At 40.8% G+C, this 14,217-nt stretch overlaps 1 protein-coding gene and 1 gene segment (V, D, J or C); one reads left to right on the plus strand and one right to left on the minus strand.

Annotated features, from left to right (window-relative positions):
• Positions 1-14,217, minus strand: part of Tedc1 (tubulin epsilon and delta complex 1) — a 520,546-nt gene that overhangs the window by 206,155 nt on the left and 300,174 nt on the right. The window lies entirely within an intron of this gene.
• Positions 1-14,217, plus strand: part of LOC142835324 (Ig mu chain C region-like) — a 248,437-nt gene that overhangs the window by 192,965 nt on the left and 41,255 nt on the right.

Below are 14,217 nucleotides of genomic sequence, written 5' to 3' on the forward strand. Positions count from 1 at the left end.
GAGGCATAAATAACATGACCCCTCCTTATAAGGTTTCCCTGGGTCAGGACCAGCTGGCCGTTGTTCAGTGACAGGGTCCTGAGGGGAAGGACTGAGATGAGAAAATAAAGAAGACAGGAAAGGTGTGTGTGTGTGTGTGTGTGTGTGTGTGTGTGTGTGTGTGTGTGTAATACTTAAAGGCTCAGACATGTTATTTTATTTAAAGGGAGGGTAATTGTCCAATGGGAAAAATGTGATCTGGGAAGGAGCAGTCATCTCCCTAGGGATTAAGACCCAGTTGGGGATCTTCTGGGGTAAACACACTGAGTGTGAAGTAGGAAGACCAAATTCCCAGCGCAGGGTCAGCTTCTCTGCTCACACAGCACCGGACAATCTGGCAATGGCAGATATTTTGATGGGGAAGAGAGCCATTAGCCCAATTAGCTTCTGAGAGAGAGAGAGAGAGAGAGAGAGAGAGAGAGAGTTTGGGAAATTAGGGTTAGAAATTTGAGCAGGTAAAATCTTATAGGCAGAAAAGAAGTGAAGGCAGGAGCAAAATAGAAAAGAGACTTCTGTCTTATTTGGGGTCTTATTGCTGTGAAGAGACACCATGACCATAGCAACTCTGTTAAAGGAAAAAATTTAATTGGGACTGACTTCCAGTTCAGAAGTTTAGGCCATTACCATCATGGCAGGAATCATAACAGCAAGCACGCAGACATGGTGCTGGAGAGGTAGCTGAGAGTTGTACATCTGTATCCACAGGCAGCAGAAAGTGGATGTCACATTACACCTGGTTTGAATATTTTAGATCTCAAAGCCCACCCACCCCCTAACGATGCACTTCCTCCATCACAGCCACACCTACTCCAACAAGACCACATCTCCTAATAGTGTTACTCGCTATGAGCCTCTGGGTGCCAGTTTCTTTCATTTCCTACTTGATATGGGAAGTAGATCTTTTGTCATCTCAACTCACGATGATGTTTGAGTTAGTGTTCACCCACCCCACAGGCACTTTTCACTAACTCTGCTTGGCTCCCTCTAGATGCCAGCAGCAAAACTGGGGGTGGGTTGGTTGGAGCGTTGGGTGGAGCTCTCCTCCTGGAGGAGCAGGTGTCTGGTTGTCATGTTAGACCACCTGCCAGCTCTCTGCTCTGGGCTTGTGAGTCTGGCTTTCCTTATATTCATATTTATGTCTTTCATACTCAAGTCCCTATCTAGGTGCCAACTGACCTGGGCCAGCAGGCTTTTTTTTTTCGTCCAGTGAAACGGTGCTGGGTGGGAGGACCAAGTATGACAAAATAAAGAAGACAGGTGAGTTGGGACCAGAAAGTCTTGCATAAGCTGATCGCTTAGACCAGCAAAGTTTGGTAAGAAGCACAGCAACTCACAAACAGCTTGCATGGTAAAATGGGACAGAATCAGCAGAAAGCTATTATGGAAGGAGAAAAAGTCATCAGGAAGTTAAGAAATGCGGGAAGCAAGCACAGGAAATCACAAGTGCCTCACAGACTATCCATACTTTGTCATTGGGACTGATAACCACAGTCCTTTAGTGGGAAATCATCTGTCCTGGACTGTGTAGAGGTTGCTTCTACAGCTCTGAGAGCACCCCAGATGTTGACACAGTCCCCATTTACAGTTTCTAGGAGAAGTTGGACACTCAGTGGATTTGTGAGAATGAAGGGACCTGCCCTCCTTGCCTGCTTCACCCTACCGTCTGTTGCAAATTCGCAGAGATGTGGCATTTTATGTGTGTGGGATAAATAGCAGTCTTCTGTGAACTGCTAAGGTGCCTCCTGGAAACTTGGTGCCTGTGATCCCTAGAATGTCACCTCCTTCTTGAGAGGACTAGTGGAAAAAGCATTGCTGTGACATTTGGTCAGGGTTTATGCAGACAACTGGAAGTAGAAAGGGGGAGCTTTTGCTGGTCTGTGTTCCACCCCAGAGAAGAAGCAGCAGTGTCAAACTCACTTCCTTGAGTGATGAGTTTTCACTCCCTGAAAGGCTCCAATGGTTTTCAGAAATCCTAAGCCTTCTGGTAAGAGCTCTGATCAGTAGGCTATGGTGTGAGTCCAGGAAACGTGGTGAATTGACTTCAGTTCCCTCTGGGGTAGCTCATCCCTGCTGCATTACAGAGCCGAGTCAGGTCTTACATGATGTATTAGTTTCATTTCTGCTGCTGTAATAGAACACAGTGATCCAAAGCAACTTTGTTTTTGTGTATGGAAGAGAGAAGCCATGGATCTTCTGCCTGAGACAGACACTGGTTAGAATCTTTGCCGGTAAGCCACAGTCATGTGTCGATACACAGATTAATAGAAATGAGTTAAACTAAGATGTAAAAATTAGCCAATAAGAAACTAGAGATAATGGGCCATCAGTGTTTTAATGAATATAGTTTCTGTGTGGTTATTTTAGGGGCTAAGCTAGCTGGGGCAGGGACAAACAAGGGGCCCCACTCCTTGTAACATATGGATCCAGAGGAAGAGTCCATAACTCTGGTGTAGAAAGGTCAGATGGTTCAGCTGAAAGTGTGTGATCCACCCTCCCTGCTTTTACCACAATAGAATCAGCTTTTGTCTGTGTTGAAATGTAACTTTTTGAAGAGAGCAACACTTATGTTTTCTCTTTCCTCAATTTGTAAGCTAATTGGCTGGGTTCTGGTCCTTCCTTTTGTTCCAGTACAGAGCAGGCCTCCCCTTCATGGTCCCTACCTCCTTAAAGCTACAGCCCCTTTCGGCACATGTGTTGGCCATAACACTTAGCTTTCTCATGCTCTGTTCTTCCCAAACTGTGTAACTTTGTGTTTCTTTCTATCCAGCTTGATCTTTGTCATTGAGGGTTCCATAAGGTTTAACAGCAATAACCAAGCCACAGACTCAATTTTCATTTAATTTTTTTTGTTGAAAACAGATTCTTTTCTTATTCAGCATCACTGTTTAGTTTCCTTCCTCTTTATTCCACCCAGTTCTTTTCCCCCTTACTATGACTTCCACATCCACTTTCTTTCTGGCTCTCATTAGAAAGAACAGGCTTATAAAAGACAACAACCATACATGACAAAATAAAATATAAACAGACTGTGCATGTCTCCTTTAGCATCTTCCTTGGTTCCTAGCTTCTCTGGGGTTGGGGACTGCTGGCTGGTTACCTTTTGTTTTACATCTAATGCTCATTTATGTGTGATTACATATCTTGTTTGTCTTTCTGGGTCTGTGTTAACTCACTCAGGATGATTTTTATCTAGTTCTGCAAATTTCATGATGTCATTGTTTGTAACTGCTGATTAATAATCCATTGTGTAAATGCACCACTTTTTTTATCTGCTCTTTGGGTAAGGGGCACTTAGTTTGTTTCCATATTCTGGCTACTCTGAATGATGCTGCTATGAACACAGTTGAGTAAATGTTTGTGGTATGAGTGTGTATCTCAGTCTATGACAAAGAGTGATATTGCTGGGTCTTTTTTATCAATTAATTAATTAACCAATTAACTTTAAAACAATATTTTCTTATTTTAAGTGCCAATCCTCGTTCTCACTCCCTGCCCTCCTCCTGGTCCCTCCCCACCTTCCTCCCACATTCCAACCCCATCTAGTCCTCAGAGAAACTCAACAAAGTCTAGCACACTGCATGAGGCAGGACCAAGTTCCTCCCCACAATATCTAGGCTGATCAAGGTATTCCTCCAAATAGAATGGGTTCCAAAAAGCCAATAAAAGCATCAGAGATAAATCTTGGTCTCACTGTCAGTGGCCCCACAGTCTGCCTCAGACACACAACTATCACCCACATTCAGAGAACCTGCTGAGGGCTGAGGGGACTGCAGAGCCAGTGGGAAATGTTCCTGCCACTAGGCCTTCTTTCTCCCATCCCATCCTGCCCCCAAGACTGCCTTTTTGTCTGCAAGGTCCTTAGAACCCTGCAAGAGACCTGGCTCCCATGCTGAGGGGAACCAGAGAGGTGAGCAATAGCCCAGACAGCCTGAAGTGCCACTCTCTGGGACAGTCCCAGTGTGGGAGGGACTGAATCCAGCCCCCTCCAATTCCCTAAGCTTTTCTGGCCATCCATCAGGGTGTGTTCCTGCTGCTGGCTTTTTTGTAATCCTACCTCACCCTCCCCCAAGCCCACCTTTTTGTTTGCAAGGTCGTTGGAACCCCCAACACAGTCTGCGTCAGGGATAAGGGGACCGGAGAGCCAGCAGGGAGTGTTCCTGCCACTGAGCCTTCTTTCTCCCATCCAACTCTGCACTCAAGTCCACATTTTCATCTGCAAGGTCCTAGGAACCCTGCAAGAGACACTGCTCCTGTGCGGAGGAGAACCAGAGAGGAAGAGATTGGTAGTTGCTAATGCAAGAATTCCTCCAACATCCTAAAAAGAAACAGTGTAACATCAGAACCCAGTGGGTACACAACAGGAAGACTTGAACATCCTAACCCAGAAGAAGTAGAATAAAATGACTTTAAACTTATTAACCTTATGAAAATGATGAAGACCTTTAAACAGGAAGTATAAAACTCCCTTAAAGAAATGGAAGAGAAGACAAACAAAAAGTTAGAAGAAATTAATAAATCCCTCAAAGATACCCAAGAAAACCAAGAAAACGCAATCAAACAGGCAGAGGAAACAGTTCAAGACTTGAAGACTGAAATGGTGGTAATAAGAAAACATAAACCGAAGGATGGATGGAATTGGAAAATCTGGGTAAAAGAACAAGAACTACAGAGACAGTTCCGTGGGACCCATCAGAGTATTTGGTGAGTGTGTTCTTGACCCGTGGCAGGAGCCTGGAAACAGAGCAGGGACATTCCCTGACTCCCTTCACTCCCCGGTCTTTCAGCAGGGGCTGCTCTCCTCTCTGCTGGGGCCTCTCTCTCCCTAACCCATCCCAGTTTGCACCCAGGTACCTCCTCCCTTCTTACTCCCTTCTGTGGGGCCACGGGATGCACCAGCTCAGCCTGTTTGGGTGCTGGGATGGGTGATGAGGGCAACGGGGCCAGCTGGAATTGCTTTGCTTCAATAGCCTGTCTGCAGCAAGCTAGCCCCATTGTTAACGATGTTCCTGGCCACCAAGGGAACCTGATCCTGTTCCATTAGATCCATAGAATAGTATTTGAAAGAAGAGATGGGCAGGCACCAAGGCAAGAATTCCTCCACCAAACTGAAAAAAAAACATGAAAACACCAGAACCAAGTGATCAGACAACAGAAGGCCTTGAATACCCTAATCCAGAAGAAGGGGAAAAATTGACATTATGAAAGTGATAGAGTCCCTTAAACAGCATGTAAAAAACGCCCTTATAGAAATGGATGAGAAGTATAACAAAAAGTTTGAAGAAATGAATAAATACATAAATGATACCATGGGAAACCAAGAAAAAACGATCAAATAGGTAATGGAAACAGTTTAAGAATTGAAAACTGAAATGGAGGCAAGGAAGAAAACACAAACCGAGGGCCAGCTGGATATGGAAAATCTAGGGCAAGGAACAGAGACTACAGAAACAAGCATAACTAATAGAATACAAAAGATAGAAGAATGTCAGACTATGAAGACACCATTGAGAAAATAAACGCACTGATCAAAGAAAACAGCAAATCCAACAAATTCTCATCACAAAATATTCAGGAAATATGGGACACAATAAAAACACCAAACCTAAGAATAATAGGGGTAGAAGAAGGAGAAGAATTATAGCTCGTAGGCCCAGAAAATTTATTTAACAAAATTATGGAAGAAAACTTTCCCAACATGAAGAAAGATATTCCTATGAATATTCAAGAAGCATACAGAACATCAAATAGACTGGATCATAAAAGAAAACATCCCCTTGGCATATAATAATCAAAACACAAAACATACAGATTAAAGAAAGAATATTAAGAGCTGCAAAGGAAAAAGGCCAAGTAACTTATAAAGGTAAACCGATCAGACTTACACCTGACTTCTCTATGGAAACCATGAAAGCCAGAAGGTCCTGGATAGAAGTACTGCAGACACTAGGGTCCATGGATGCAAGCCCAGACTACTATACCCAGCCAAGCTTTCGTTCACTATAAATGGAGAAAACAAAATATTCCAGGATAAGAAAAAAAATTAAACAATACGTAACCTCAAATCCAGCCTTATAGAAAGTAATAGAAGGAAAATCACAACCCAAGAAATCCAACATTGCCAACACTGCCTATAATAACTCAGACAACTAGAGACCCTTCACCAGCATAACTCAAAGAAGGGAAACACACAAACTCTACTACCAAAAAATAATAACTGGAGTCAACAACCACTGGTCATTAATATCACTTAATATCAACGGACTCAATTCACCTATAAAAAGGCACAGGCTAAGAGATTGGATACGAAAACAGGATCCAACATTCTGCTGTTTACAAGAAACATACCTCAACCACAAAGACAGGCACCTACTCAGAGTAAAGGGATGGGAAAAGGTTTATCAAGCAAATGGACCTAAGAAACAAGCAGGTGTGGCCACACTAATTTCTAACAAATCTGACTTCAAACTAAAATCAATCAGAAGAGATAGAGATGGTCATTTTATACTCATAACAAGAACAATTCATCAGGATGAAGTCTCAATCCTGAATATCTATGCCCCTAATATAAAAGCACCCACTTATGAAAAAGAAATATTACTAGAACTCAAGACAGACATCAAACCACACACACTAATAGTAGGAGACTTCAGCACACCTCTCTCACCAATGGACAGGTGAATCAGACAGAAACCTAATAGAGAAATAAGAGAATTAAAGGAGGTAATGAAGCAAATGGACTTAACAAACATCTATAGAAAATTCCACCCAAATAGGAAAGAATATACCTTCTTCTCTGCAGCTCATGGAACCTTCTCGAAAATCGACCACATAGTCGGTAACAAAGCAAACATCCACAGTTACAAAAAAATTGGAGTAACCACCTGTGTCTTATCGGATCACCATGGAGTAAAGTTAGAATTTAACAAAAATACCACCTCTGAAAGCATACAAACTCATGGAAACTGAACAGTCAACTACTGATCCATCCCTGGGTCAAGGAAGAAATAAAGAAATTAAAGTCTTCCTTGAATTCAACGAAAAGGAAGACACATCATACCCAAACCTGTGGGACTCTTTCGAAGCAGTGCTAAGAGGAAAGTTCATAGCACTAAGTGCCCACATAAAGAAAATGGAGAAAGCTCACATTAGAGACCTAACAGAACACCTGAAATCTCTAGAAAAAACAGAATCAGACTCAACCAGGAGGAATAGAAGACTGGAAATAATCAAACTGAGGGCTGAAATCAACAAAATAGAAACACAGTAAACAATTCAACGAATCAATGAAGCAAAGAGCTGGTTCTTTGACAAAATTAACAAGACTGACAAACCCCTATCCAAACTAATCAAAAGGCAGGAGAGAACATGCAAATTAACAAGATCAGAAACAAAAAGGGGTCATAATAAGAGACACTGAAGAAATTTAGAGATTCATTATGTCTTACTACAAAAGTATGTGCTCCATAAAATTGGAAAATGTAAAAGAAATGGACAATATTTTAGATAGATACCATATACCAAAATTAAATCAAGACTAGGTGAGCAATTTAAATGGACCTATAAGTCATGAGAAAATAGAAGCTGTCATCAAAAACCTCCCAACCAAATAAAGCCCAGGGCCAGATGCTTCTGGTGCAGAATTCTATGAGAACTTCTAAGGAGAGCTAATACTGATACTCTTTAATGTGTTCCACATAATAGAAACAGAAGGGTCATTGCCAAACTCTTTTAATTAAGCTACAGTTATGCCGGTACTAAAAGCACACAGAGACTTGACCAAGAAAGATAATTACAGACCAATCTCACTCATGAACATCGACGCAAAAATTCTCAATAAAATACCGGCAAATCGAATTCAAGAATACATCAAAAAAAATCATCCATCATGATCAAGTAGGCTTCATTCCAGAGATTCAGGGCTGGTTCAACATATGAAAATCAATCACTATAATCCATCATATAAATAAACTGAAAAAAATATGATCATTTCACTGGATGCAGAAAAAGTATTTGACAAAATTCAATACCCCTTCATGATAAAGGTCTTGGAGAGATTAGGGATACAAGGGTCATATCTAAATATAATAAAAACAATATACAGCAAGCTGACAGCTAACATCAAATTAAATGAAGAGAAACTCAAAGCGATTCCACTAAAATCAGAAACAATACAAGGCTTTCCACTCTTTCCATATTTCTTCACCATAGTTCTTGAAGTTTTAGCAATAAGACAACATAAGGAAATCATGGGGATTCAAATTAGAAGCAAAGAAGTTAAACTTTTATTATTTGCAGATGATATGATAGTGTATATAAGTTACCCCAAAAACTCTACCAGAGAACTCCTATTCTTTCAGTAAAGTGGCAGGATACAGTAGCAATTCAAAAAAATCAGTAGCCCTTGTATACACAAAGGATGAAGAAGCTGAGAAGGAAATAAGAGAAACATCACCTTTCACAATAGCCACAAATCACATAAAATATCTTGATTTAACACTAACAAAGGACGTGAAAGACTATCTGACAAGAACTTTAAGTTTTGAAGAAAGAAATTGAAGAAGATATCAGAAAATGGAAAGATCTCCCATGCTCTTGGATAGGAAGGATCAACATAGTAAAAATGGCAATCTTACTGAAGGCAGTCTATAGATTCAATGTAATTCCCTTTAAAATCCCAATGACCCTACCCTAGAGCAATACTGACGAATATATTGCATATCATCCTAGAACTCGCATCTGGCGATGGATGGAGATAGAGACAGAGACCCACACTGGAGCACTGGACTGAGCTCCCAAGGTCCCAATGAGGAGCAGAAAGAGTGAGAACATGAGCAAAGATGTCGGGACCACAAGGAGTGCACCCACCCACTGAGACAGTGGAGATGATCTACTGGGAGCTCACCATGGCCAGCTGGACTGTTACCAGAAAAAGCATGGGATAAAACTGGACTCTCGGAACATGGCGAACAATGAGGGCTGATGAGACGCCAAGGACATTGGCACGCGGTTTTGATCCTACGCAATGTGCTGGCTTGGTGGGAGCCTAGCCAGTCTGGATGTTCACCATCCTAGATATGGATGGAGGGGGGAGGACCTAGGACTTACCACAGGGCAGGGAACCCTGACAGCTCTTTGGACTGGAAAGGGAGGGGGAGAGGAGTGGGGGGAAGGGGAGAGGGGTAGGTGGAGGGGGAGAAGAGTGGGAGGAGGGGGAGAAGAGTGGGAGGAGGGGGAGGGAAATGGGAGGCTGGTGGGAGAAGGTGGAAATTTGTTTTTTTTTCTTTTCTTTATCCTCCTTTTATCAATAAAAAAATCTTAAGAAATGAAAAAAAAATAAAATAAAATCCCAACATGATTCTTCACAGACCTTGAAAGTGTGATACTCAGCTTCATATGGAAAATCAAGAAACCCAGAATGGCCAAAACAATCCTATAAAATAAAGGAACTGCCATAGCATTACCATCCCTGACATCAAGCTCTATTACAGAGCTACAGTGATGAAAACAGTGTGGTACTTGCATAAAAATAGAGACGTTGACCAATGGAATCAAATTGAAGAGCCGGATATTAATTCACACACTGATGAACACCTGATTTTTGACAAAGAAGGAAGAAAGATACAATGGAAAGCATCTTCAAAAAATGGTGCTGGCATAACTGGATGTCAGCACGCAGCAGAATGAAAATGGATCTGTACCTATCACCATGCACAAAACTCAAGTCCAAATGTATTAAAGACCTCACTATAAATCTGACCACACTGCACCTGATAGAGGAGAAAGTGGGAAGTAACCTTCAATGCATGGGCACAGGACACTGCTTCCTAAATATAACCCCAGCAGCACAGACAGTAAGAGCATCAATAAATAAATGGGACCTACTAAAACTGAGAAGCTTCTGTAAAGCAAAGGACACTGTCACTAAGACAAAAAGGCAACCTACTGACTGGGAGAAGATCTTCACCAACCCTGCAACAGACAAAGGTCTGATCTCCAAAATATATAGAGAACTCAAGAAACTCAACTTTAAAATGCTAATTAACCCAATTAAAAAATGGGGCACTGAACTGAACAGAGAATTCTCAACAGAAGAAGTTCAAATGGCCAAAAGACATTTAAGGTCATGCTCAACCTCCTTAGCGATCATGGAAATACAAATCAAAACAACTTTGAGATATCATCTTACACCTGTCAGAATAGCTAAAATCAAAAACTCCAATGATAGCCTTTGCTGCAGAGGCTGTGGAGGAAGGGGTACACTCATCCATTGCTGGTGGGAATGCAATCTTGTGCAACCACTTTGGAAAGCAGTGTTTCGGTTTCTCAGGAAATTCGGGATCAACCTACCTCTGGACCCAGCAATACCACTCTTGGGAATATACCCAAGAGATGCCCTATCATATGACAAGAGCATTTGTTCAACTATGTTCATAGCAGCATTATTTGTAATAGCCAGAACCTGGAAACAACCTAGATGCCCTTCAATGTAAAAATGGATGAAGAAAGTGTGGAATATATACATATTAGAGTACTACGCTGCGGTAAAAAATAATGACTTCTCGAATTTTGCTTGTAAATGGATGGAAATAGAAAACACTATACTGAGTGAGGTAACCCAGACCCAAAAAGATGAACATGGGATGTACTCACTCATATTTGGTTTCTAGACATAAATAAGGGTCACGGAGTCTACAATTGGTGAACCTAAAGAAGCTAAGAAAGAAGATAAACCCGAGGAAAAACATATAGTTATCCTCTTGGCTATGGGAAGTAGACAAAATTGCCGGGGAGAAAATTGGGATCTTGGGGATGGGGTGGATGGGGGTAAGGGGAGAGGGGGAGAGAAAAGGGAGAAGGGGAGGATAGGGGGAACTTGGGGGAAAAGGATGATTGGAATAAAGGAAGGTTGGATAGGGGAGCACGGAAGCACAATTTTTAGTTAAGGGAGCCACCTTAGGATTGGCAAGAGACTTGAACCTAGAGTTGCTCCCAGGAGCCCAAGGCGATGTCCCCAGTTAATTCCCTGGGCAGCTGAGGATAGGGAACCTGAAATGACCCTATCCTATAACAATGCTGACGAATATCTTGCATATCACCATAGAACCTTCATCTGGTGATGGATGGAGATAGAGACAGAGACCTACACTGGAGCGCACTGGACTGAGCTTCCAAGGTCCCAATGAGGAGCAGAAGGAGGGAGAACATGAGCAATGAAGTCAGGAAGGACCACGAGGGGTGCACCCACCCACTGAGACAGTGGGGCTGATCTATTTGCAGCTCACCAAAGCCAGCTGGACTATGACTGAAAAAGCATGGGATAAAACCGGAATCTCTGAACATGGCGAACAATGAGGGCTGATGAGAAGCCAAGGACGATGGCACGGGGTTTTGATCCTACTTCATGTTCTGGCTTTGTGGGAGCCTAGCCAGTTTGGATGTTCAACTTCCCAGATATGGACGGAGCGGGGAGGACCTTGGACTTTCCACAGGGCATGGAACCCTGACTGCTCTTTGGACTGGAAAGGGAGGGGGAGAGGATTGGGTGGAGGGGGAGAAGAATGGGAGGAGGGGGAGAAGGGTGGGAGGAGGGGGAGGGAAATGGGAGGCTGGGAGGAGGCAGAATTTTTTTCCTTTTTTTCAATAAAAAATATATATATAAAAAGAAAATAAAAGAACCTGAAGCCACATAAAAAGAAAATAATAAATATTATTGAACAGATAATACTGACAAGACAGTAACCAATCTTCCAAATATTCTTTAGACAATACCATTTTATTTTAAAGGTGACATTCTCTATTTGAATTCTAAGGAGATCAGTTACTTGGTATTCTGGTCTTGTTCAATATTGTTACATAGCCAAACACAGTAAGGTTTCTATATTTTTACTCAAACAAATCCTTTTCCTCATTAGGTACTTGTTTCTTTTATTATTTTTATATGTCATTAACTGTCTTTGTATAGCACTTTCTTATATTCAACCACAAATTTTAGGAATAATCAGCTCCTTTGATTTCTGAATATATGCTGCTGATAGTCATTTTTTTTATTTCCAAAGTTTCCAAAGGTATGCAACTTTAAAATTACTTAATAGACATTAATTAGCAACATTTGGATAATCATGAGTGGATGTGTGTCTTTAATACATGCTCTGAGTGTCTGTGGATGACATTTGGGGTATGTAATTCATTGAACACATTTTTATTATAAATGAAAAAGAAGCTAGTCATTAGTTAAGAGCATTTATGAGATTTTAAATGGTCTACATATTGTCCATCCTGGGTAAGAATAGTATCATGACCAATTGTGCACAGTAATTCTATTTTGTGTGGACATCGAAATTCCATTCCATAATAGCTCTGCCATAGCTGAAATATAAAACACGTACATTAAAATTGTGCATCATTTATTTCAGTTTCATTGTTTTTAGTTTTGTTTGAAAAAAATGTTTATTTTTTACTTAACCACTGGTTTCTCTTATTAAGCATGTCACTCCCTTCCGTGGTTCCAAAATTAAAATCTCAGAGTTGTTTTGATTTGCATTTCCATGATGACTAAAGATGTTGAGCATTTCCTTAATGTGTCTTTCACCTCTGTTTACATCTGCACTCCATTTTTAGTTGGATTATTTTATATTTGGATATTTAGTTTCTTGAGTTCTTATTTTATTTTGGATATCAGCCCTCTGTCAGATGTGGGATTGAAGACCTTTCTCCATTCTTCAGGCTGCCATTTTGTCCTAGTGACTGTGTCTTTTGCCTTACAGAGGCTATTAAGTTTGAGAAGGTTCCATTTATTAATTGTTAATCTCAGTGTCTGTGCTACTGGTGTTATATTTAGGAAGTGGTTTCCAGTGCCAATTTGTTCAAGGATGTTTACCACTTTCTCTTTTATCTTGTTCAGTGTAGTTGGGTTTATATTGATGCCTTTGATCCATTTGGACTTGAGTTTTGTGCATGGCGATAGATATGCATCTATATGCATTCTTCTATATATTGACATCCAGTTATGCCAGCACCATTTGTTAAAGATACTTTCTTTTTTCCATTTTATAATTTTAGTTTTTTTGACAACAATCAAGTATCCATAGGTGTGTGGATTAATACCAGGGCCTTCAATTTGATTCCATTGGCCCATCTGTCTATTTTTATCCCAATATCATGCTGTTTTCATTACAAGAGCTCTATAGTATAGCTCTAAGTCAATAATGGTGATGCCTCCAGAAGTTTCTTTGTTATAAAGAATTGTTTTGGCTATCCTTTTTACATATGAAGCCAAGTACTGTTCTTTCAAGGTCTGTGAACTACTGTGCTGGGATTTAAATAGATTGCATTGAATCTGTAGATTGTTTTTAGTAAGATTGCTATTTTTACTGTGTTGCTCATACCTACCCAAGAAAATAAAGGATCTTTCCATTAAAAAAAAAGAATTGAAAACTGAAATGGTAGCAAGAAAGAAAACACAAACTGAGGACCATCTGGATATGGAAAATCTATGTCAATGACCGTAAAAGGCTAATCAACCCAATTATAAAATGGGGCACAAGCTGATCAGTGAATTCTCAACAGAAGAAGTTCAAATGGCCAAAAGACACTTAAGATCATGCTCAACCTCCTTAGCGATCAGGGAAATGCAAATCAAGACAACTTTAAGATACCATCTTACACCTGTCAGAATAGCTAAAATAAAAAAACACCAATGATAGCCTTTGCTGGAGAGGTAGTGGAGAAAGGGGTACACTCATCCATTGCTGATGGGAATGCAAACTTGTGCAACCACTTTGGAAAGCAGTGTGGCGGTTTCTCAGGAAATTTGGGATCAACCTACCTCTGGACCCAGCAATACCACTCTTGGGAATATACCCAAGAGATGCCCTATCATACAACAAAAGCATATGCTCTACTATGTTCATAGCAGCATTATTTGTAATAGCCAGAACCTGGAAACAACCTAGATGCCCTTCAATGGAAGATTGGATGAAGAAAGTATGGAATATATACATATTAAAGTACTACTCAGCAGTAAAAAATAATGACTTCTTGAATTTTGCATGCAAATGGACGGAAATAGAAAACACTATCCTGAGTGAGGTAAGCCAGACCCAAAAAGAGTAACATGGGATGTACTCACTCATAATTGGTTTCTAGCCATAAATAAAGGACATTGAGCCTAAAATTAGT

The sequence above is a fragment of the Microtus pennsylvanicus genome, chromosome 14 (assembly GCF_037038515.1).
Source record: "Microtus pennsylvanicus isolate mMicPen1 chromosome 14, mMicPen1.hap1, whole genome shotgun sequence".
Classification (NCBI taxonomy): Eukaryota; Metazoa; Chordata; class Mammalia; order Rodentia; family Cricetidae; genus Microtus; species Microtus pennsylvanicus.